Below are 12,238 nucleotides of genomic sequence, written 5' to 3'. Positions count from 1 at the left end.
GCTCTTTAGGGAAGGCAATTTTGTGATAATTATAACTTTTTCTTTTTAAAATTGTATCAGAGTTTTAAATCTTCCTTCTTTTTGATCCAGCAACTCAACTCCAAGCATTGTTGAATGCTGAACCACACAGGCAAACACACACCTGGAGTCATCTTTTAATAGAGAATTGTAGGGATCCCTGGGTGGTGCAGCGGTGCAGCGGTGTAGTGCCTGCCTTTGGCCCAGGGTGCGATCCTGGAGACCCGGGATTGAATCCCACATCGGGCTCCCGGTGCATGGAGCCTGCTTCTGTCTCTGCCTCTCTCTCTCTCTCTCTCTCTCTGTGTGACTATCATAAATAAATAAGAATTTTTTTTTTAAATAGAGAATTGTATAAATTATGGTACCTCCGTAAAATGAAATATGCAGCCATTAAAAATAATAAAGGGGGCACCTGGGTGGCTCAGTTGGTTAAGCCTCTGTTTTCAACTCCGGTCATGGTTCCAGGATCCTAGGATTGAACCCCACATTCAGCTTCCTGCTCAGCTGGAGCATGCCTTTCCCTCTTCCCCTGCTACTCAGTCCCCCTGCTCATGCTCTCTCTCTCTCTCTGTCTCTCATAGATAAATAAAATCTCTTTAAAATTAATTTTAAAAAGTTAATAAAGTTAAGGGCACCCGGGTGGCTCAGCAGTTTAGTGACGCCTTCAGTCCAGGGCCTGATCCTGGAAATCCGGGATCAAGTCCCACCTCGGGCTCCCTGCATGGAGCCTGCTTCTCCCTCTGCCTGTGTCTCTGTCTCTGTCTCTCTCTCTCTCATGAATAAATAAATAAATAAAATATTTAAAAATAAATAAAGTTTAAAAAATTTTTAAATAGGATTCTATCTATCCTGTCATAAGAAGATATCTTAGTATACTTCATTGAGTAAAAAAAAGGGGGCGGGGGGACAGTATTATAATGTGATTCCATCCTTATTGATTTAATTGTACGTACTCCAGGAAAAACTATGAGAGTACATACAACCAAACCATTAACAGTGATTATCTTGGGCAGATGCAAAATTACAAAGACTTATCCCTTCCACATCATACATACATACAAATCAGCCACATTATGTGTTACCTAAATAACGGGGGGCAGAAAAAAAAAACGGGGGGCAGAGAAGGGACTACTTTTTAAAAACAGATTGATTAAAAAAATCAAATATTAGAAAAAATTAACATTAGTTAACGTTAGCCAAAAATAGGCTAAGGACAACAGTAACCTTGTCTTTACTTAAGCATCCTGTTTACATTTATCGTTTTAATATGCCACTAATTACTGTCATATGTGTAGAAATATTAAATGGAAATACTTGAACAAGATTTATGAGAATTATTTCCCATTTTCCTTTTCTCCAAAATTATTAGTACTGAAGACTTTAATGAGTTCAGAGCTGTGTCTAGAAAGGGATGTAATACTATTATACCAAAAGCCATTTGGTTTGTTTCTCCCTTCATTTTGTTTATAGGAAATTGGAAAAGCATTCCATTAGGAGAGTGTAATTTTAGGGTTACATCTGTTCTGTGTTGATTTTGAGATAAATCATTAGTCATGATTTTCCTCTTTGCTTTTACACTGCAGCTCCAATTTACAGGTAATCTGACAATGCACTAAACACTTTACATTTTAAAATCCTTTTTAACCCTTGCAAGAAATGCTGCAGCAGATACAAGTACTCTCCTCTGTTCCAGATGAAGAAACTGAAGTGTACAGAAATTAAGTAACTTGACCAAACCCACACACCTGGAAATTGACAGAAATGGCAATTAAACTTGAGTCTTTTTTTTTTTTTTTTAAGATTTTTTATTTATTTATTCATGAGAGACACACAGAGAGAGGAAGAGACACAGGCAGAGGGAGAAGCAGACTCCATGCAGGGAGCCCGATGTGGGACTCGATCCTGGGTCTCCAGTATCACACCTGGGGCTGCAGGCAGCGCTAAACCGCTGCGCCACTGGGGCTGCCCAAACTTGAGTCTTTTTGAACCCAGGGCTGCCCCTCTTTGCCATTATAAGATGGTTACTGGGATCCCTGGGTGGCGCAGCGGTTTGGCGCCTGCCTTTGGCCCAGGGCGCGATCCTGGAGACCCGGGATCGAATCCCACATCGGGCTCCCGGTGCATGGAGCCTGCTTCTCCCTCTGCCTATGTCTCTGCCCCTCTCTCTCTCTGTGTGTGACTATCATAAATAAATAAAAAATTAAAAAAATATATATAAGATGGTTACTTTGCTACACTGCAACTTTTAGTAATGCATTCAGGCAACAAGATCAGGAGATTGCTCTGTTCCTCTGTTTGTTCTGCTGTGCCAGCTACTGAAAGTATGTACAAGAAATGTAAATATGAACTCTCCTCTCCTAGATCTTAGCCATCTGATGAGAAATGTGTATAACAAGATAGAACCAAGAAATGCAGAGATCGGCATGACTGCCTAACACAATAGAAGCTCAGAGAAAGGACAGGCTGATACTGCTAAGGTCAGTTGGAGAAGATTTCATGTAAATGGCATTGCACTGACCTTAGAACAAGTGAGCTACATTGGGCAGGCCTGATGAGAAAAAGGTATACTGAGCCAGCTACACGGCATGACCAAGCCTGCCGTGAAGGAAACCTTAGGGAGAAGAATATAGAGAAGCAGCTGTCTTAGCAGGATGTATGTCTCACATTTTTGAGGGCCAGGGTCAAGCTCATACCTTTAAACTTTATCCTATTAGCGGGCAGCCTGGGTGGCTCAGCAGTTTAGTGCCGCCTTCAGCCCAGGGTGCGATCCTGGAGACCAAGGATCAAGTCCCATGTCGGGCTCCTTGCATGGAGCCTGCTTCTCCCTCTGCCTGTGTCTCTGCCTCTCTTTCTGTGTCTCTCATGAATAAATAAATAAAATATTTTAAAAAATAAATAAATAAACTTTATCCTATTAGCAAGACAACCCGATAGATTCTCCACACCAGGACACCATTTGCTTTTATCTACCACAATGAGAACCATTTGCCTGAGCAACAATCACTTCTCCTGCTCTTGTTTTCTTTCCAAATCATTCCACAGTTTCTGCACTTGGCTCTCAAGTGCTTTTTTTTTTCCCCAGGGAGAAGGTTGATATTTTTTTCAACTCTCAGTGCCTCTCAGGTTCTTTGTTAAAAAAAAAAAAAAAAAAAAAAAAAAAAGATTGATTGATTGATTGATTGATTGATTTGAGAGAGAGAGAGTGAGCAAGGTTGGGGGTGGGGTGGAACAAAGGGAGAGGGGAAGAGGGTCCAAAGCTGACTGGGCCCTCAGTGGAGAGCCCCAAGCCTGGAGCCTGACACAGGGCTGGACTTATGCCCCAAAATCACGACCAGAGAGGAAACCAAGAGCCAAACAATTAATTGACCTCCCCAGCCAGATGCCCCTAAGGTGCTTTTTAAAAAAGTTTTATTGTGTGATGCCGGAGTGGCTCAGCGGTCAAGCATCTGCCTTTGGCTCAGATCATGATCCCGTACGCCCAGAATCAAGTCCCACATTGGGCTCCCTGCATGGAGCCTGCTTTTCTCTCTGCCTCTCTCTCTCTCTGTGTCTCTCATGAATAAATAAATAAAATCTTTTTAAAAATAAAATTAAAAAGTTTTATTGAAATATAATTTAAGGGATCCCTAGGTGGTGCAGCGGTTTGGCGCCTGCCTTTGGCCCAGGGCGTGATCCTGGAGACCGGGGATCGAATCCCACGTCGGGCTCCCGGTGCATGGAGCCTGCTTCTCCCTCTGCCTCTCTCTCTCTCTGTGACTATCATAAATAAATAAAAAATTTTAAAAAAATAAAAAAATAAAAAAATTAAAAAAAAAAGAAATATAATTTAAATTTTATATAACTCACCCACTTAACGCATCCAATTCAATAGTTTTTAGCATATCACATTAATTTTTATATATAACATAAAAATCTTCTATTTCAGCCATTTTAAGTGTGTAATTTGGTGGCATCAATTACACTAATAATGTGCAACTGTCACCGCTATTTCCAAAACTTTCTCATCACCTCAAACAGAAACTGTACCCATTAAACAATAGCTCCCCATTCCCCTTCCTCGTAACCCCTGGTAACCTCTAATCTTCTTTCTGTCTCTGGATTTGCTTATTCTAGGTATTTCATACAAGAGGAATCATACAATATTTGTTCTTTTGTGACTGGCTTGTTTTACGTAGCTTGATGATTTAGAGATTCATCTATATTGTAATATGTATCAGAACTCAATCCCTTTTTTTGGCTGACCATTGTATGGATGGACCACATTGTGTTTATCCATCTGTTGGTAGATTGTCTCTACCTTTAGACCATTATTAATAATGAACATCAGGGTGTAGGTATCTGTTCAATTTCCTGTACCTCAGGGTGCTCAAAAAAATTACTCATTTGCAATTTCATTACATGTCCCCTTAAGAGTTCTCTCTAAGCCATTATCTGTGTGTCTTGTATTGCTATTGAATGGGCCATGGGCCATGCCTATCATCACTGCACTCCAATGCCTACAGAGGTGAGGTGCATACAGTAGGCACTCAATATATATTAAATGAATGAAGGTTTTCGAGGGCCAAGACTGCTTCTCACATAGCAAATACCTAGGAAATATTCATTGAATTATTACATTTAAATTTTCAAGCAGAGTTAGGAGAAGATAAAATCAGGATTTTTATAAGACTGAGTTAGTTATAAGGGACACCTGGGTGGCTCAGCGGTTGAGCGTCTGCCTTTGGCTCAGGACATGATCCTGGAGTCCCGGGATCGAGTCCCACATCAGGTTTCCTCCGTGGAGCCCTGCTTCTCCCTCTGCCTGTGTCTCTGCCTCTTTCTCTCTCCCTCTGTGTCTTTCATGAATAAATAAAATCTTTGAAAAAACAAAACAAAAAGATTGAGTTAGTTATGTTATACCAGATGGATTGGAAGGTAGGGAGATGGGAGAGGTATATACCAGAGAGTAAGAAGCTTTATTAGTAGTCCTGAGGTAAGGGCTTAGTGGGTGTTACTGGGAATGTAAGAATAAGGGGAGATTTGAGGGACATTCTAAAAGGATTTTTTAAAAAGATTTTTATTTATTCATTCATGAGAGACACACAGAGAGAGGCAGAGACACAGGCAGAGGGAGAAGCAGGCTCCATGCAGGAAGCCCGACGTGGGACTCAATCCTAGGTCTCCAGGATCATGCCCAGGGCTGCAGGCGGCGCTAAACCGCTGAGCCACCCAGGCTGCCCTCTAAAAGGATTTTAATACATTGGACTTGGCAGCTAAAGGTTAGGTTGAAGTTTTGAGTCTAGCTGACTTGAAAAATAGCAGTGCCTTTCATGAAAATTGGTTGGGTGATGATATAATTTGTTATCCAAACTCTTGAGTGTAAAAGAGCATGCTATGGTTAATTCTCTTGGGACAGCAGACATAAACTGGGATTGTCCCAAGAACTTGGGCTTGGAGTCCTTGGGAAGGAAGTGGGAGATGAGTTTAATTCTGAGCACACTGGGGCAACCCGGGTGGCTCAGCGGTTTAGCACCGCCTTCAGCCCAGGGCCTGATCCTGGGGATCCGGGATCAGGTCCCACGTCGAGCTCCCTGCATGGAGCCTGCTTTTCCCTCTGCCTGTATCTCTGCCTCTCTCTCTCTCTCTCTCTCTCTCTCTCTCTCTCTCTCTCTCAGTGTGTCTCTAATGAATAAATAAATAAAATCTTAAAAAAAAATAATTCTGAGCACACTGAATTTGAGGGGGCATCCGATGGCCTGGGTGAAATCCAGCAGGAAATACATATGTATGTGAAAGATTAGTTATAGAAATAAAGACATCTAGTGGAACTGGGAAATAGAGTCTGATCCCTGAGACAAATCAGAGGGATCTTCATGAATCAGGAAGACAGAAGGAATCAGCAAAGAATCAGTCTAAAGTTAGAATGAAAGGTTGATCAGTAAAGCATAGGAGTCATAGGGAGGAATTTCTTGGAGGGGGTTGTTAATAGTATTAAAATCCACAGAAAACTTTATTTTATGGCAGTTGAACGCTGACTGGGGCAAGCCCTCTTGAGTTTGCATTTGTGTTTGAATGAGTTTGTTCTAGCCTTACTTATCTGACCATTTTATTTATGAAATTTCATAAAATGGACACTTTAGAGCCCCAGAATACCCCCTTACTAGCCACTTTTACTGAAAAGGGGGAAAATCATTTGGAAAGATGGCCCTATGTGTTCCCTCCAAATTCTTTGACCTGAAGTTACTTTTCCACTTGAAAAGAAGGCTGTCACTGCCAGGAGACACTTAAGGGATGTTAAGTAATGTTTCCCTTAGAGCAATTTACAAGTGTTGTGTTTTTCGCCTTGTACAAAAGACAGATCTAAGAAAAATGTCTAATGCAGCTGGGAAAGATTTTCATTCTTAGGAGGCTGCTGAACATTTAGAGATGAACTTAAGTGGAGCAGAATATTTACATTTATAAATTGTCCCTCTGATGTATCTGATTCAACATTCCATGGTATCCATGGTGGTATCCACATCATTCAGCATCTAAGTGGCTTACCTAAAAGTTCAGGGCTAGTTGTGTATCTGCTCACATCGTTAGCATCCCAGAGCCTCAGTTTCCTCACCAATAAAATGGAGATGAAAAGTGAGATGACCTCTAATGTCCTCTCTAGTTCCCAAATTATCATTTTAGAAGATGATTCCATGAGAACGAGGCCTGGTCCCCTTGGTTATATCTCTTGAGTGTCCCAAGTGAGTTTAATGTTATACATGTCTTTAAATAATATTAAAATCAGTATGATCTGACTTTTAAAAAAGATTTATTGGGATCCCTGAGTGGCGCAGCGGTTTAGCGCCTGCCTTTGGCCCAGGGCGCGATCCTGGAGACCCGGCATCGAATCCCACGTCGGGCTCCCGGTGCATGGAGCCTGCTTCTCCCTCCTCCTGTGTCTCTGCCTCTCTCTCTCTCTCTCTCTCTCTCTCTCTGTGTGTGTGACTATCATAAATAAATAAAATAAAATAAAAAGATTTATTTAGTTAGTTGAGAGAGAGAAAGAGAAAGAATGAGCAGAAGGGGCAGAGGGAGAGAGAATCCCAAGCAGACTCCCCACTGAGCATGGAGCCAGATGCAGGGCTGATCTCACAATCCCAAGATCACCAAGCAGAAGCTATGAGTCAAACACTCAACCAATGGCATCACCCAGATGGCCCAGCGTGATCTGACTTTTATCAGGTTAATGAATTTGACCATGATTCTATCTTACTTTGGGATAATTTAAAAAGGATTATAAAATATTTCCAAAGAGGATTCTCTCTTACCTCTTTTTCTCTATAAATATTTTTGCTTTGTGCACTCTTTCTGTGAGTGCTAAAACACACCAACTGGATGGGTGTGTTTTAGCACTGTTTCTTTATAGAAATTATCAACTTAAAAAAAAAAGAAATTGTCCACTTTTCTCCTGCTGTTTTGACAGGGATATGTTCTACTTCATTCCTATTACTATGTAAACAAGTTAGTTCTCCTTTCTTTCTTTTTTTTTTTTTTAATAATTGATTCATTTGTTTATGAGAGGCACACACAGAGAGAGGCAGAGACACAGGCAGAGGGAGAAGCAGATTCCAAGCACGTAGCCCGTTCTGGGGCTAGATCCTGGGGCTGCGGGATCAGGCCCTGGGCTGAAGGCAACACTAAACCGCTGAGCTCCCAGGCTGCCCCAGTTCTCCTTTTTAAAAATTCTCTCTTTATTCTATTTTTCCCACATGCTACCACCTATTTCTTTCCTTCACAACAAGGGCTCCTCAACCTCAACCTCAACTTTGATATTTTAGACTTGAAATTTTAAAATTTCTCCTCCACTTCATTGTGGGAGTCTGTCCTGTGCATTTCAGAATGTTTAGCAAACATTCCTGGTTTTTACCCTCAGATGCCAGTTGCAACCCTCCCTCAAAAAAAATTTTTTTTTTTTCTGCAGACATTACCAAATTGTACCCTAGAGGCAAAATCCTCCCCACTTGAGAACCACTGCTCTACAGAAAACAAAAAACTATCTGTACTTTCTCACATTTATCTCCTCCCATGCCCTTTTGACCACTTCCCTACTGAAAATGCTCTCAAGGTCATCAGTGACCTCCATGGTGTTAATCTGATGGCCATTTCTCATCATTTTACTTAATCTCTCACTGGCACTTTATGTATACACAATTGATTATTCCCACCTTCTTGAAAACATATTCTTCATTTGGATTCCAGAACACCACTGTCTTACTTTCCTTTCCACCTCATTTGGCTGTTTCTTCTCAGTCCCTTTTGCTGGTTTTTCCTCTTCTCTCTGACCATTTAATGGAGGGATGTGTACTGAAGCCAGTTACGTTTTAAGAAATTGTTATATTTAAGGAATAGTGCCAGATTGTTAGACTATTGGCACCTTACAATTAGCCATAGTAAAAGTATTTACACCATGAAAATTGGCAAAAGCTACAAGTTATGGTTCCTACCTCCCCAATTGTTAGATATTTACCTGTTGATCAACTGCTCAGTCTTCAAACCTTTTTTTTTTTTAAAGATTTTATTTACTTATTCATGAGAGACACAGAGAGAGGCAGAGACACAGGCAGAGGGAGAAGCAGGATCCATGCAGGGAGCCTGATATGGGACTCAATCCCAGAACTCCGGGATCACACCCTGAGCCAAAGGCATCTAGATGCTCAACCACTGAGCCACCCAGGCGTCCCTCAAACCTCTTCTCTAACTGCACTCACCCTCTTGATGATCTTATCCAGTCTCAGGGGTTTAAACACTAGCTTCATTCTTCAAGAAATAAAATGCGGGGCAGTCCAGGTGGCTCAGTGGTTTAGCACTGCCTTCAGCCCAGGGCCTGATCCTGGAATTCTGGGATCGAGTCCCACATCGGGCTCCCTGCATGGAGCCTGCTTCTCCCTCTGTCTGTGTCTCTGCCTCTCTCTCTCTCTCAATCTCATAAATAAATAAAATCTTAAGGAAGAAAATAAATAAAATGCAATGGGAAAAAAGAGAGGAAGAACTTATATAATTTAAAAGACATATCAACCAATTGCAAGAATTGATCTAATTGATCTTTCTCAGATACAAATTGAAACAAATCAACAGTAAAACAACCTAAATGGAGGCAGAAATTATGTAATTTTTTCTGTGTGGCTTCTTTCACCTCGTGTGATTTTATTTTTAGTATAAAGTTTTGAGATTCATCATGTTTTGTTTTGTTTAAAAGATTTTATTTATTTATTTATTTATTTATTTATTTATTTTTTTTTTTAAAAGATTTTATTTATTTATTCATGAGAAACATACAGAGAAAAGCAGAGACACAAGAAGAGGGAAAAGCAGGCTCTCTGCTGGGAGCCCGATGTGGGACTCAATCCCAGGACCCCAGGATCACACCTCAAGCTGAAGACAGATGCTCAACCACCGAGCCACCGAGGCATCCTGAGATTTATTTATGTTATTACTAGTAGTTTGTTCTTTTTATTATTAATTATTATTATTATTTTGCTGAATAGGTTTGCACTGTACAGATACACCACATTTAGTTTATATAGTCATCAGTTGGTGAACATTTTAATTTTTTCACTTTTTAGCAATTATTATATGTGGTCTTAATTATGAAATAGTTCAAGTGTAGAAAATAGTATAACAAGCAAACATTTATTTATTTTTTATTTATTTCATTTTTTTACAAGCAAACATTTATATAGTGTTTACTGTGTGCAAGTCACTGTCTTTTTTTTTTTTCTTTTAAAGATTTATTTATTTATTTATTTATTTGAGAGAGAGAAACAGGCAGAGGGAGAAGCAGGCTCCATGCTGGGAGCCCAACGTGGGACGAGCCTCCAGGATCACGCCCAGGGCTGAAGGCGGCGCTAAACTGCTAAGCCACCGGGGCTGCCCTGCAAGTCACTGTCTTAAGTGTGTTAGATACAGTGGTTTATCTAGCATGTTTGACACCCAGAACAGGTCAATTTTTACATCCTCTCCACTTCTTTCTTCTTTTTGGGGGGGTAAACTTTATTTTTTAGAGGAGTTTTAGTTTCAGAGCAAAACTGAGTGGGATATACAGACAGTATATCCCCCACTTACCCAGTGTCCCACACTATCAACATCCCACACAAGGATGGTAGATTGTTACAACTCATGTACCTACACTGACACATCGTTATCACCCAAAGTGTATAGCTTACTGTTAGGTTTCTCTGCCTGTGTACATTCTGAGTTTTGACAAATGTGTAATAACATATCTGCCATTACAGTATTATATAGAAGTGTCACTGCCCTAAAAATACACTGTGCTCCACCTATTCCTCCCCCACTCCCCTCCCCCAGCCCCTGGCAACCAATGATCTTTTTACTGTCCCCAGTCTCATCATTTCCAGAATGTCAGGCAGTTGGAATCATAGTATGTAGCCTTTTCAGATTGGCTTCTTTCACTTAATAGTATGAATTTATATTTCCTCCATGTCATTTCATGGTTGTGATCCAGCAAACAACAAATCTGTTTATACTGCTTATGAAACATGAGTATGCAAAGAGGATCAGTTTTGACAGCCATTGACAAATTTGCAGAAACTGTATCACTCATTTATTTGCTAATCCAATATGTAGGATAAAAGTTCTTAAAATACATTTATGTAATTTTAAAAGTATTAATCTTTTACTCTTTGTACTGTAATACTGGTTTTATTTTTTTTATCTTATTATTTTTTAAGATTTTATTTATTTATTCCTGAAAGACATGCAGAGAGAAGCTGAGAGAGAAGCAGGCTCCATTCAGGGAGCCCGATGCAGGACTCGATCTCGGGACTCCAGGATCACGCCCTGGGCCAAAGGCAGGCGCTAAACCGCTGAGCCACCTAGGGATCCCCTCCCTGGTTTTATTTTTAATTAAAAATGTTACTGGCATCTTTATTATTTTTTCCAATGGACCACAAGCTTATTTATTTAAAATTTCACTTATTTATTCATGAGAGACACACAGAGAGAGGCAGAGACATAGGCAGAAGGAAAAGCAGGCTCCCTGTCGGGAAGCCTGATGTGGACTCAATCCCAGCACCCCGGGATCACGACCTGAGCCAAAGGCAGACGCTTAGCCACTGGGCCACCCAGTTGTCCCTAGCATCATTTAGATTAAGTTTAAAGTTCAATAAGATACTATTTTCACTGTTTTCTTTTCTGGCCATTACTAGTCATTTCATTTCAGGATTATTACTGAAAGTAATTTTTTCCTAACAGGGAGGGGGTAGTCAAGAAAATCAGAAGACAAATCACAGACTGGGATAAAATATTTATAAAACATGTATCTGATGAAGGACTGTTATCCAAGATATACAAAGAACCCTGAAAACTAAATGGTAAGAAAGGCGCCTGAGTGGCTCAGTCAGTTAAGTGTCTGAGTTCAGGTTCAGGTCATGACCGCAGGGTCCTGGGATTAAGCCTTGCATCTGCTTCTCCCTCTCCTCCCCAGCTTGTGCTCTCTGTTGCTATCTTTGTCTCTTTCTCAAATAAATAAACTCTTAAAAGCAAACAAACAAACTCAACAATGAGAAAATGAACAACCCAGGGGCGCCTGGCTGACTTAGTTGGAAGAGCATGCGACTCTTGATGTCGGGGCTGTCTGAGCCCCATGTGTAGAGATTATGTAAATAAAACTTTCCTAAATGGAAAAAACAAACAAACAAACAAACAAACCCAAAACTATGAACAACCCAAATAAAAAAATGAGCTAGAAATTTGAACAGCTAACTCACCAAAGATGATCTACAGATAGGAAATACAACGCTCAACCTCCTTCTTTAGGGAATTGCAAAGTAGAACAGTAAGTTACCACTACACAGATATTAGAATGGCTAAAACCCAACCTAGCCTTTATTCACCCTGAGCTAAGTGAGTTCTTTCTTAGGGTAAGAAGGGTCCCTTTTGCACTCAAGGATGCTACCCTGAGGGCGAAGCCTCGCTCCAGCAGGTACACATTATACCGAGAGAAGGGGGCGTGGTGCCTTCAGCCTAGTGCGCAAGCCCGACTGTAAAAGCAGCTAGGGCTGCCCCTAGCGCCTGGCTAAAAAATTTAACTCCTGCTGTGGGAGATTCCCTCAACTTTATTATTTATAAGTGTCCATCCGTTTTTATTCATTTTTGAGACACAAATTTCTCTCCGAGTTATCTTATTTCAATTGAGCATGTATTCATACTCAAGTGCCTTTTGTCCCCAGCCCATTGTAAGCCC

The sequence above is a fragment of the Canis lupus genome, chromosome 26, assembly GCF_011100685.1.
Source record: "Canis lupus familiaris isolate Mischka breed German Shepherd chromosome 26, alternate assembly UU_Cfam_GSD_1.0, whole genome shotgun sequence".
NCBI lineage: Eukaryota > Metazoa > Chordata > Mammalia > Carnivora > Canidae > Canis > Canis lupus.
Note: the sequence above shows the minus strand (reverse complement) of the source record.